This window comes from Lolium perenne, chromosome 4 (assembly GCF_019359855.2).
Source record: "Lolium perenne isolate Kyuss_39 chromosome 4, Kyuss_2.0, whole genome shotgun sequence".
In the NCBI taxonomy this organism is placed as follows: Eukaryota; Viridiplantae; Streptophyta; class Magnoliopsida; order Poales; family Poaceae; genus Lolium; species Lolium perenne.
In genome coordinates, this window is record NC_067247.2 from 139,064,733 (window position 1) to 139,078,346 (window position 13,614).

Consider the following 13,614-nt stretch of genomic DNA (forward strand, 5'->3'; position numbering starts at 1 on the left):
TACATTTCCGGGTTACTCCCCTGCTTACGAATGAGAACCAATTTATCTTCATGCAATTACCCGGAATCTTAAAAGACTCAAACGGTTCCGCCAATCCTGGCGCCATTTTCGCACGATTCGTGCGGTAACTTATCTCTAGCCATTTTTACCGCTTAGGGTTTAGGACACGTGTCACGCATCCAACGGCGCGACGCTTGCGTTCCGACCACAGGATGCGGAGCACGAATCTTGTCCCGGCGGCCTATAAATATCCGCCGTCGACGCCTTAACCCCCATTCACCCCCTTCTCATCTCTCAACCAAGCGCCGCCGCGAACTCTCTCTCCGCCGTGCCGGAATCTCGCCGGAACCTCGCCGGAGCCGCCTCGCCGCCGCGCTGTGTTCATCCTGTTCTTAACATCAGCGAGCCACCGCGCGGAAACCTCGTCGCCGATGACTCCGACCGCCGTAGACGCCATTACGGTGAGTCCTCAAACTTTTAATTTCGCGCCGTAGTTGGTAGGGACGATGTTGGGGAAGACGATGTTCGATCCGACTAAAGTGTGCTTTCCGCCATTCGTTGTTTCTTCAGATGTCTTCAACGACTCCTCCTCCGACTTCGGAACCAATTATGGCCACCCCAATCTCCTCTGCCCCTCCACCTTTCGGTCCAGTTAGGCTGGGTCCTCCAAAGGATTCCGGCAAGGAAACCGAGGGGACCTCCGCCAACCCGGAGCAGGCTTCCGGGGAGGATCAGGCGGGGCTTAAGGCGGAAGAGGTCGCCGCCAAAAAATCAAAAGCTCGCCAACGAGACGTTGAAGCTAAAGGAAAATGGTGGCCTTGCACCACCACCAAGATGGAGCTGACGAACCTCGAGGCGGAGGGCTTCCTGCAACCCGGAAGCTGGAGATCGGTTCCTAACGAACTAGCCCCAGCTCCGGAAGGCAACGAGATGGTGCTGACGAAGGCACTAGTGGAGCGGGGCTTTTCGTTTCCGCCCTCAGACTTCTTCCTGGAGATCCTGAAGGTCTACGAGCTCCAACCCCACAATATCTCTCCAAACAGCGTGCTCGCTATCAGCAATCACGTCGCGTTGTGCGAGGGCCATCTCCGGGTAACTCCCGAGCTTCCTCTGTTTCAATATTTCTTCAGTGTCAAGAAGGAAAGGATCCGGAACTCCACCGAGCTCGCAACATGCGGATCCATCACCTTCATGATCCGCCCAGGCCGCGTCTACCCCCACACAGACCGCCACGAATCAGCGCGGTACTGGTCCGGAGGATTTTTCTATCTGAAGGACGTTTCCGACCCGGCGAGCGCAAGGAGACTGCCGTCGTTCAAGAATTGCCCTGCCACCGAACTTCCGTCATGGACACACTGCCCCCATCTCTCCGAGTCGCCCCAACTCACTCGCGCTGTCAGGCGAATCTACAAGCTCACGGAGGAGGGGCTGTCAGGGAAAGACTTAACCCTTTCCTGGTTCACCAAGCGGATCCAGCCGCTCCAACACAGGGACCAGCTGATGTACCAGTACTCCGGGCGCGACGACCTGATGCGCGCCACAAAGGACAATCTTTCCACTGATGCCATCGACAAAAGGATCCGGCTCTTGATCAAGGTGCCGCGTGAACTTCATGTTCACGTGTGTAACAAGGACATCCACACGAATGGTTCCGGAACCGCGGTACGTCGTCTCAACTTTTTTAGTCCATTGTTCTTCGCATCCAATTTTGTCTAAAATGCGCAAAACTGCATTAGCTCGAGGCGCTCGAAGAAAGTGAACTCGGAACTCTTCTCCGGGTCCCTTCCACCGGTAACACGGATCCGGAAGCGGCATCTGAAGCGGAGGTTCGCGAAGCCCCGCGCCCTCCTAAGAGGAAAAGGCCAGCTCCTTCCAGCCCCGCCGCTAAACGCGCCCGCGAAGCGCTTAGCACTGCGGCAACTCGGAAAGCGGAGGCGGAAAAGAAACGCCTTAAGCTGATTAACACCAGCAACAGGGGACAGCCCGCCATCCAGAACTTCTTCAAGCCCTCCGGGTAAATATCCGTTCCTGAGATCCAAGTTCTAGTTTCACGAGCAATTCCTTAATTGCTTATGCTTTTTTATTTTAACTGAAGCTCCGGAAGCCAGCCCCCCAAGGCTCCAAAGGCCTTGAAGAAGAAAGCCAAGCCATCTCCGGCTTCAGTTCCTATTACTCCAGAGGTGGAGATCCCACCCAAAGCCTCATCTGCATCAAAGCCGGATCCGAAGGATATCATTGACATTGAAGATCTTCCAGAAGATCCCGCGGATCATGGCTATTCCGCCAAGGGTGCCTCCTCGTCTGCCCCTCCTCAAGATCAACCAAGCGCCACTTTCGCGGAGCCCACCGAGGAAGAATACGAGGAGAAGGTAAAACTCATTCAAGCCTCCAACACAATCCGGGTGGATCTTCGACCGACCCAGTCTCTCCAAAGGCTTTCCCTTGCCGAGCGCCATACGGAAGTTTCCGCCATGCTGAACAAGGTCTGGGAGAAGTCAGATTAAGAGATGCAGGAGTTCACCACCTTGGAGAATGATCTGAAGGATTTTTTCGCCAAGCACAAAGAAGTGCGGCAGGTAATACTAGCCCCCAAGCATTGGGTTAGACATTTCTGAGTAACGATGTGTTAGCCGATGCTTTCTCAAAAAATGTACCTTAGGCGGAGATTTAAAAATTGTTTATTCTTTCAAGAATTTGAATTCCTCGCCAGCCCCCCAGATTTTAAATATCCGGCTAACTCCTCTCTGCTTCTCAGACGACGCGGAAATTACACGAAGATCTCCGCGTTCATGTGCTGGAGCAGATCTCGGAGATCGAAGGGCTGCGCCAGAATGTGGAAAACAGCCAAAAGGCTATCCAGCTTCTTGAGTCTCGCCTGCGTGGTACGTCTTCCAAGCTTTGCATTCGTATATTGATATCTGTTCATGATCTTTGATATGTGCAATTTTCCGCCTTCAGAAGAAACTGCCAAGCACTCCTCGTTTGATGATCTTTTCGCCAAGGTCAAGGTGCTTGAGGCGGAGAACGAGTCCCTCAAAGCCTTCATCCAGAAATCCTCTGAAAAGGAAACTGAGGCGAGGAAGGAGCTCTCCGGGAAGCATGCCCGCGCCCTGGCGGAGCTGAACGACAAACTGGAGAAAAGCCAGGGTCGCGTGCTTTCCGTGATAGCCAAGAACAGACTTCTGGAGGCGGAGGCGGAAGCCATCGACAAACTTATCTTCCGTAAGCGTTTTTCCGTGTTGTTGCTCCGACTACCTCATATGCATTCTTTCTAACGGAACTGGACCTTCTTCCACAGCGAGCCTTGGCTTTGAGTGGACAAAAGAGTCGAATCTGAAGAGGACGGAGGCATATGATGAGGCGCGGATTTCTATTGACGCGTTATTTGAAGCCTGTCGCGGAATCGCCCAGACTCTGTCTCTGAAGAAAGCCAAGACTACAGTCATCGATACAATGACCAAGCTTATGCAACAAGTGTCGGACTTCATCAAGGACTGGCAAAAATCTTCCGCACGCGGAGTTGCCTCTCTGGTCTTAGCCACCTGCAAGGCTCACTTTCCTTCGCTCAACTTTGCGAATGTTGCACGCGGAGCCCCCAAGGGTTCCGACATGGGTGCCATCCTTGCGGAAACCAAGGGCTACGAACAGTTGTTTGTCAGGCGAGTGAATCACTCGTTCTGGTATAACAAATATGATCTGCCCGAGGGATTTTCCGATGCAGAGGAGGATGAAGGTGAGCCGGAGTATTATGGCGAAGGTTCCGGGTCAAGCACGGAGCATTCCGGAGAGGGCTCTGGAGAAGATTCTGAAGCCGGATCTAGTGACAGCGAAGGCGACGACTCCGTCTACCAAGAATCTGAAGAAGAGGATTCCGAGTAGAATTCCTGTTGAAACAATGAAACAAGTTGCATCATTTTGGCCCCAGAGTGGGTTTGTAATAAGACTTAAATTCTTAAGTAGCTAGGGAACGAAACGATTATGCATGGGGCGGAAACACTTATCCTGCTATCCATTAATATTATGCGCATGTTTCGTTTATGTTGGAAAGCAAGTGCTGATTTTATTGTTTTTCCGGCTTGCCCGCTTGACCTTCCGCGAGCCGGAGGACCTTAGCCGGAAACACTCGCCAGCGGCGACGAAGCCCAATGGCAATCCGTCCATAACCGCGGAAACAAGCCCCCAGGCATAGGTGCCGGAAATCGCTACTAGGAATCCACGAGTTCGCAACAGATAACAACTTAATCAGAAAACTTAAGCTTACATCCTGAAGGACGATTTTTGAAAATCACAACTTTCATACACGCCTAGGCGGAAATATCCAGCTCTGCGGTTTTAGTCGGAAAAACATACACGATCTAAAAAATGAACAAGTAAAGGAGGTAAAAGACTCAAAGAGTGAACCAGAAGCTTTATTTCATTTGATCATGTATAACTTATTACAGAGTATAATACTCGGAAAAGCATGCTAAGTGTGGAAAGGACGTAGCTGTGAAATGTTCCAGGGTCGGTCTGTCTCGTCGTATATGTCACCCGGATCCTCTCGTTTGCGTTTCCGGTGCCAGTTTGCAGGTCTGTCTCTTAATTCCCGGAAATCCACGAGGTAGTACGATCCGTTGTGTAGCACTTTGCTAACGACAAAAGGTCCTTCCCATGGAGACTGGAGCTTATGGTCTTTCACCTGTCGAAGGCGGAGGACCAGGTCTCCGGCCATAAACGAGCGATTCCGGACTCGACGGCTATGGTATCGTCGGAGCTCCTGCTGGTATATGGCGGAACGCTGGTCAGCCAAATTCCGAGCTTCTTCGATTAGGTCCACAGATAGCTGTCTGGCCTCGTCAGCAGTTTCTTCATCGTAGGCGGAAACTCGCGGTGAATCATGGATGATGTCGGAGGGGATGACAGCCTCGGATCCATATATCAGGAAGAAAGGTGTGAATCCAGTTGACCTGTTAGGGGTAGTTCGTAAACTCCACAGGACGGGATCTAACTCATCAGCCCAAGCTCCGGCTGCGCGACGCAGCGGTTCTTCAAGGCGTGGTTTAATTCCTGATAATATGAGGCCATTGGCCCTTTCAACCTGTCCGTTGGACTGTGGATGAGCCACCGAGGCGATGTCCAATCGTATCCCTACGGTATCGCAATAATCCCGCAATTCTCCCTGTGCGAAGTTAGTGCCATTATCTGTGATTATGCTGTGTGGGATGCCGAATCTCATCACGAGGCTGCAGACGAATTTTAGTGCTGTAGCACCGTCAGCCTTTCTCACTGGCTTTGCCTCGATCCACTTACTGAACTTGTCAACAACGACCAGGAGGTACTCAAAACCGCCAGGAGATGATTTCTTGAGTTTACCAACCATATCGAGCCCCCAGACCGCAAATGGCCAGGTGATAGGTATGGTCTTCAGCTCTTGGGCTGGAGCGTTTGGTTGAGTAGCGTAGTACTGGCAACCTCGGCAGGTCTTAACTAGCTTGTCAGCATCTTCTTTAGCTGTGAGCCAGTAGAATCCTAGCCGAAAGGCTTTGGCAATGAGTGACCTAGGAGCGGCATGATGCCCGCTGTCCCCTGCATGGATCTCTCTGAGGATTTCAATGCCATCTTGATTTGAGACGCATTTGAGAAATACCCCTGTTGCGCTTCGTTTGTAGAGCTGTCCATCGACAATTGTGTAGGATCTTGCTCGTCTAATGATCTGTCGCGCGAGGACCTCGTCCTCTGGCAACTTCTGATCGATGAGGTAGTCCAGGAAAGGCTGTGTCCAAGCCGGAATGATAGCCATCACTTCTCTAGCCGGAGAAACTGCCACTTCTGGGTTTTCCGGGTTAGCGCCCTTCACCGAGGGTATCCATAGATGCTCAAGGAAAATGCCAGGCGGAATTGGTTTCCTGCCAGATCCGAGCTTAGATAGCATATCTGCCGCTGTGTTGTCGTCTCTTCTGATGTACTTGACTTCGTATCCGAGGAAGCTCTTGGCGATCTCGTCAACTTCGTCTCTGTAAGCCGCCATGACGGAGTTTCTGGCGTTCCAGGTTCCGGCTACTTGCTGTGCCACCAAGTCGGAATCGCCGCAGCAGATGATGTGCTTGATTCCTATCTCTTTAGCGATGCGCAGTCCGTGTAGTAGAGCCTCGTATTCCGCCATGTTGTTTGTAGCTTGGAAGTGGATCTGCAGAACGTACTGCAGTTCTTCTCCGGTTGGGGATTTCAGGGTGACTCCGGCTCCTGAGCCTTGATGCTGCTTGGATCCGTCGAAGTGCATAACCCATGTCTCTGGTTCCGGCTCCAGGCTTATATCCGGAGCTTCTGTCCAATCTGCGACAAAATCCGCCAAGACCTGAGACTTGATCGCAGTCCTGGCTTTGTAGTTGATGTCGAAGCCTGATAGTTCGATGCCCCATTTTGCTGTGCGTCCTGTTGCGTCAACGTTATTCAGAATTGTTGCCGGCGGAGCTTTTCTCACGACTGTTACTGGGTGCTCCTGGAAGTAGTGTCTCAGCTTCCTGCTACCTAGGAATACTCCATAGGCTAGCTTTTGAAAGTGAGGGTATCTCTGTTTGGATTCCGTAAGCACTTCGCTGATGTAGTAGACTGGTCTTTGGACTCCATACTCGTGTCCTTCTTCCTGTCGCTCCACAACGATGACGAGGCTGACGACTCTGTTGGTAGCTGCCAAGTAGAGGAGCATAGGCTCTGACTCTGCTGGAGCTGCTAGAATAGGTGGGGAGGTGAGTATTTCCTTCAACCCTTGAAGCGCTGCGTCTGCTGCCTCGTCCCAGACAAATTTGTCTGCTTTCTTCAATAGCTTGTACAGGGGTAATGCCTTCTCGCCAAGACGGCTGACAAACCTGCTGATTGCTGCAACACAACCAGTTAGTCGCTGCACGTCTTTGAGACAAGTTGGCCTTTTGATGCACAGGATTGCCTTGATTTTCTCCGGGTTCACCTCAATGCCTCTATTTGAGACAATGAAGCCAAGGAGTTTTCCAGCTGGTACGCCGAAGACGCACTTGAGCGGATTCAACATCATCCTGTACCGGCGGAGGTTTTCAAAGGTTTCTGTGAGATCGCTGATCAAGTCGGATCCTTTCCTGGTCATGACCGCGATGTCGTCGACGTAGGCGTGCACATTCCAGCCAATTTGGTCCTTTAAGCACCGCTGCATCGTACGTTGGTAGGTGGCACCTGCATTTTTCAAGCCAAAAGGCATAGTGACATAGCAGTAAGTGCCAAACGGGGTGATGAAGGAAGTCGCCTTTTGGTCGGACTCCTTCATCCGGATCTGATGGTACCCGGAATATGCGTCAAGAAAACACAGAAGTTCCGCCATCGCCGTCGAATCAATGACCTGGTCAATGCGCGGCAGGGGAAACGGATCCTTCGGGCAATGTTTGTTCAAGCCGGAGTAATCGATGCACATTCTTAGTATTTCAGTGTTCTTTTTGGGTACAAGGACGGGGTTTGCGACCCAATCTGTATGGATAACTTCTATTACAAATCCTGCCTCTAGTAACTTTGCTAGTTCCATCCCTATGGCGCGGCGCTTCTTGTCTCCAAAGCGTCGCATAGCTTGCTTCACCGGTTTAGCCCCCGGATTTATGTTGAGGTAGTGCTCGGCGAGTTCCCTAGGTACTCCGGACATGTCAGAAGGCTGCCATGCGAAGATATCCATGTTAGCTCGGAGGAACTCGACGAGCGCGTCTTCCTATTTGGGGTCCATGTTGGCTCCGATCGAGACCTGCTTAGACGCATCTCCCTTCTTGAGGTCGATGTTTTTGATCTCAATCGCGGCCTTGAACGAGTTTTTCTGCTCGGAGATTTGCCTCTTCGTGGTCTGCATCTCAGTCGGATCCACCACGGCTCTGTAGCCTTTCAGCTCTTCTCCGGAAATCACAGACTCGGCGAAGGCGGCTTCGCCTAGCTCGCACTCGTGAGCTTTCTTGTAGTCTCCGGATATGGTGATCATACCATTAGGACCCGGAATCTTAAGCTTGTTGTAGATGTAGCACGCTCTTGCGTGGAACTTGTGGTAGGTGGGCCTGCCGAAGATGACGTGGTAGGAGCTCTTGAAGGGCACGACCTCAAACGTGATCATTTCTTCGCGGAAATTTTTAACATCGCCGAAGGCCACGGGAAGTCTGATGCTGCCGAGCGAGTTTGCCTTTTTACCCGGAACCACACCATGGAACTCAGTGGTGCTGTGCTTGAGCTGTTCCTTGGTAAGGTTCATCCGCTCCAGAGTCTCCAGGTACATGATGTTCAAGCTGGCTCCGCCATCCATGAGGCACTTGGAGAAGTCATAGCCGTCTATGCGGGGACTTACAACCAATGCATAGTACTCCTTCGGAACGACAGTAGGATGGTCCGTTCTGTCGAACGTACACGGAGTCTCCGACCACCTGACATGCTGCGGCACAGCCGGGACTGTGGCGTTCAGGATCCGGAGAGCTGATTTGCTGTGACGGACTGTTGGGGTTCCGAGGAAGGTGTGGTACGCGCCCACACTCTTTTTGCTAAATGGATTGGATTTAGCTGCGGTTCCTTCCTTGGGATCCGGCGAGCCTTCATCTTCATCCATTGCCTCGGAGCTGTCTTCCTCCTTGTCCTTGTTCTTGCCCTTGCCTCCTTTGCCGCGTGGGCGGTTCTTCCGGGCTCGCTTGTAGCCTGCTTCCGGGTCAGATTTGAGGTCGTTGACCCACTTGCAGTTGCGGTTAGTGTGAGTGGACTTCCCTGTAGCCGGATCCAAGTGGGCCAGGCAGGGCATGTCTCTGTACTCTTCATAGGTTTGGGGGGCGCGGGTTCCGGCAGCAGTGACCTCATCACGCTGCTGGCCCCTGCCGGCTCCGCCTCCGCGGCCGCGTCCTCTTCCGCCTCCCTGACCTCCGCGTTGAAACGCCATGGCGATCATCTCGGATCCACCACTCTTCTGGTCATCAGGGGGATTTTTTCGCTTGTTGCCGCTGCTGTTACCGTTGTCACGGTTCTTCTTCTGCTGGTGCAGGGGGACTGCTGTGGCTGCTAGGTCTCCGCCAGCGTCGTCATCGGCGGCAGTATGATCACTGGCAATGGATATCATATCATCCAAGGTCAGTTTATTTGCGTTAGCCAAGCATGTGAGCTTGTGCCGCAGTAATCCTCCTCGCTGCAGTCCTCCTATAAAGGCGTGCATAGCCGTGGTGTGATCGACGTTCTCACACTCGTTCATGCATGCCAGCCATCGGGTGAGGAAGTTTCTTGATGTTTCTCCCTTCTTCTGGATACATGCCTGTAAGTCGCTTATCGTGGCAGGCCTTTTGTAGGTGCCCCTGAAGTGCTTTTCGAAGGCGTTCTTCAGGTCAAACCAGCAAAAGATAGAGTTCTTGTCGAGGTCGCTGAGCCAGATCCGGGCTGGACCTACAAGGTACAACTGAAGCATGCGGCATGCAATATTAGGGGTTCCTCCGGCGAAGGTTACAGCATTGTAGTAATCCTCAATCCAGGTATCCGGCCTTTCAGTGCCATCATATGTCTTCAGGTTTCCGGGTAGCTTGAGGTTCATCCTTGGCATTGGTTCCTCTCGAATCATCCTGCCGAAGCACTTTGGGCCGATGTAGTCAGATCTGTATTCGTTGAGGCGTTCCCGGGCGTCGCGCGGGCCGTTGCAGGGAGACTTTGAGCGAGAGCGAGATTTCCGACCGCCGCCGCCGCCTCCACCTCCGCCTCCACCGCTAGGTGGTGGGGAGGGAGACCTGCGAGGGGGTCTGTTTGATTTTTTGCTTCCGCCCTCTGATTCTCCACGCCCTTCGCGGTGTTGACTCCGGCTCCGGTGACTGCCTTCCCTGTGGTACTGGCTGCCGCCGTCATTCCGGCTTCGGCGAGGCTCCGGCTCGCGGTCGTCGTTCCGGCTCCTTCTTGGCTCCGGCTCACGGTTGTCGTTCCGGCTCCGACGAGGCTCCGGCGTGCGCTCCCTGCTCCTCTTCCTCTCGGGTGCCACGTTGTCGCGGATATTGATTCCACCTGGCCCATGGGGTCTGGTGTTTCCGGCTGGACTACGACGACGAGGAGGTGGAGGACGCGGGTATCCCCTAGGTGGAGGTGATGGATTCCGGTACTTGTTTCTACCAGAGTACATCGCATCCTTTCCCTTGTTTGGATCTGACGGAGGTGTCTTTGATGGTACAGGGATTGGATTTGGATGCTCTCTGGCTCTCCTCCTGCGCTCCGTGGATCCGGTGCGCGACTCGTCATCCCGATGGCGATTGTCGTGGGCGTCCTTCTGCGCAGTGGACATGCAGTGATCCGGATTGGACTCCAGCTTGCGTGAAGTATCTGCCTTGCTTTGCTGCTTCATTGCTGAGGCAACCAGCGTTCGGACGCAGTCGATGTCAATCTCCTCGTCCTTCTTTTTTAAGATCTCCGCAGCCTTCTTCATGTTGTCCTTTGGAGTTGCGAGTGGCTGTTGCTCAGTGCGGGTCGCAAATGTTATCTTGCGGGGAGGTATAGCTTCCCGCCTGATTTTGTCGGCCTCCTCTTGAAGCTTGGTGACCTTATCTTTCCAGTGTTGTTGGAGCTCCCTGACTTTCACCATCTGTTCGTCGACCTCCAATTCACGCTGGCGAAAATTTTCCACAAAGTGCGTGGCTTCTTTTCTCTCGTCCAGCATTACTGCTGCGGTTCGGGCGAACTTCTGGGCTGTTGCCAGCATCTCCGGTCTTTTGGCTTCAAGAGCCTCTAGATCTGCGGCATCGTCGGGAGTTATTGGCTTGTTGAGAACATCTGAGTGTGCGATGGCCTCCATGCCTGCTTGCTCAATCATCTCTTCTGGAGATAGCACTTCCCTGTGTGGACGTACCCGCGAGAGCGGAGATCCAGCACGGGATGGCTGCGGGTCGGAATAGGTATTATCATCAGAGTGTCGTTGATCCAGCGCCGCCAGGGTTGCGAGAACCTGTTTAGGCTGGGCGGATTCAACTTCAGACTGTTCACCATACCCGAGTTCCGACACCTTGCGATCAAATTCTTCAGTGTTCATGGAGGGGGCATCCCCTGAGATTGGGCTCAGGTTACCCAGAATTGACTCTTCACCCGGAGCGTCGCTTTCTCCGACAGCCTCCTGCTGATCCGGAGCGATGCTGTTTTCCGGTGCCTCAACCTGCTCGGGACCATCTCCGACTTCAGGGGCGGTTCCGGCGGTATGGGCCAAGAAGTGTACGAAGTGACACCTTTGCTTCTCTAACACCTGGGAAACCCAGGCGGATCTGCATTGGTCTTCCACCTTTGTTTCCTGCTCAGGGGCGGATTGGGTGGGCGTTGATTTTTCCAGATTTAAGGCGGAATCTTCCCTGGGAAGTTCCTGCGTCTCAGATCGGATCTTTGCGACTGCGTGCCGCTCAGCTGCGGTCGCGTCAGCGTTACTTACCAGAGCGTTTCCGTCGGAATCGACGGTTTCGCCGATGAAGTTGTGTATGCCGCCGACTGGGACGATGGAGAGCTTGACAGGGTTTGTCTTAGCCGGAATCCAGCACTCATCCGGAGGGACGATCGGAAGGTTTCCGGCGTAAAGGACGCGCCCCACAACGATGGTGTCGTCGTAGCTTCCCATGGCGGAACCCTCCCGGTTCCGGCCTCCAGACGCCGCAGGCCCCACGGTGGATGAACGGGCGTTGCATGGATGAGAGAAACTCATGTAACAATCAAATAGGGCATTTGCAGATAATAATAAAATGGTGTCCAAGTACTAAACAATCCATAGGCATGTGTTCCATATTTAGTCGTACATGCTCGCAATGAGAAACTTGCACAACATCTTTTGTCCTACCAGCCGGTGGCAGCCGGGCCTCTAGGGAATCTACTGGAAATTAAGGCACTCCTTTTAATAGAGTACCAGAGCAAAGCATTAACACTCCGTGAACACATGTGATCCTCACATCACTGCCTTCCCCTTCGGTTGTCCCGATTTCTGTCACTTCGGGGCCTCGGGTTCCGGACAGCAACATGTGTATACAACTTGCAGGTAAGATCATAAAACAATGAATATCATCATGAAACAATAACATGTTCAGATCTGAGATCATGGCACTCGGGCCCTAGTGACAAGCATTAAGCATAACAAGTTGCAACAATATCATCAAAGTACCAATTACGGACACTAGGCACTATGCCCTAACAATCTTATGCTATTACATGACCAAGCTCATCCAATCCCTACCATCCCCTTCAGCCTACAGCGGGGGAATTACTCACACATGGATGGGGGAAACATGGCTGGTCGATGGAGAGGCATCAGTGGTGATGATGGCGATGATCTTCTCCAATTCCCCGTCCCGGCGGAGTGCCAGAATGGAGTGTCTGGTCCCGAGACGGAGTTTCGCGATGTGGCGGCGTTCTGGAGGGTTTCTGGCGACTTCGACTTCTCTCCCGTGCGTTTTTAGGTCGAAGGCGTTAAGTAGTCCAAAGGAGGGCGTCGAAGGCCGGCCGAGGGGGCCACACGCTAGGGCCGCGTGCCCCCCTCCTGGGCCGCGCCGGCCTAGTGTGTGGGGCCCTCGGGCCTCCACCTGGCTTGCCCTTCTGGCTCCGTCAATCTTCTGGAAAAATAAGACCTTTCGCATAAATTCCGAGGATTTTCCTGAAAGTTGGATTTCTGCACAACAACGAGACACCAGAACAGTTCTTCTAAAAACAGCGTTAGTCCGTGTTAGTTGTATCAAATTAGAGGCAAAACAATAGCAAAAGTGTTCGGGAAAGTAGATACGTTTTGGACGTATCAACTCCCCCCGAGCTTAGCTTATTGCTTGTCCTCAAGCAATTCAGTTAACAACTGATGCGATAAAAGAACTTTCACGAACACATTTGTTCATATGATGTAAATATTCTCATGATATGGCTAACACTTAGGTAGTTCATAATAAGATACATGCAAATAAAATCATCTAATAGCTATGTCAATCATGGAAAGGTACCAACAATTAATAATAAGCATCATGAATCATGTCTATAAGCAGGATTGCAATGTTCATAAAAGGATATGATAAAGTGGTATCTCGCTTGCCTGTATTTGAATAGCAAAACATAAATGCTCAGGCACCTCTGAAGTTCATAGAAAGACTAGAAATAGAGATTGTCAAAGATAAAAGCATCAAAGTTATACCACAATCAATCATATTTTGAGACAAGCATATTATACTAAGAATGACAGTTGTGCTCTCAAGAAAGTGCTCAAAGAAAGGATGGAGACACAACATAAAAGTAAAAGATTGACCCTTCGCAGAGGGAAGCAGGGATTAACATGCGCTAGAGCTTTTCATTTTTAAAACAGGAGTAAAATTATTTTGAGAGGTGTTTGTTGTTGTCAACGAATGGTAATGGGTACACCAACTACCTCGTCAACCAGACTTTCAAGAGCGGCTCCCATGAAGGACGTTATTTCTACCAGCAAGGTAGATCATCCCTCTTCTCTTTTGTTTACACACGCATTTTAGTTTTATTATGGATGACACTCCCCCCAACCTTTGCTTACACAAGCCATGGCTAACCGAATCCTCGGGTGCCTTCCAATCAATCTCATACCATGGAGGAGTGTCTATTTGCAAAATTAAGTTGCTTACTGATGAATCAGGGCAAAACATGTGAAGAGAATTT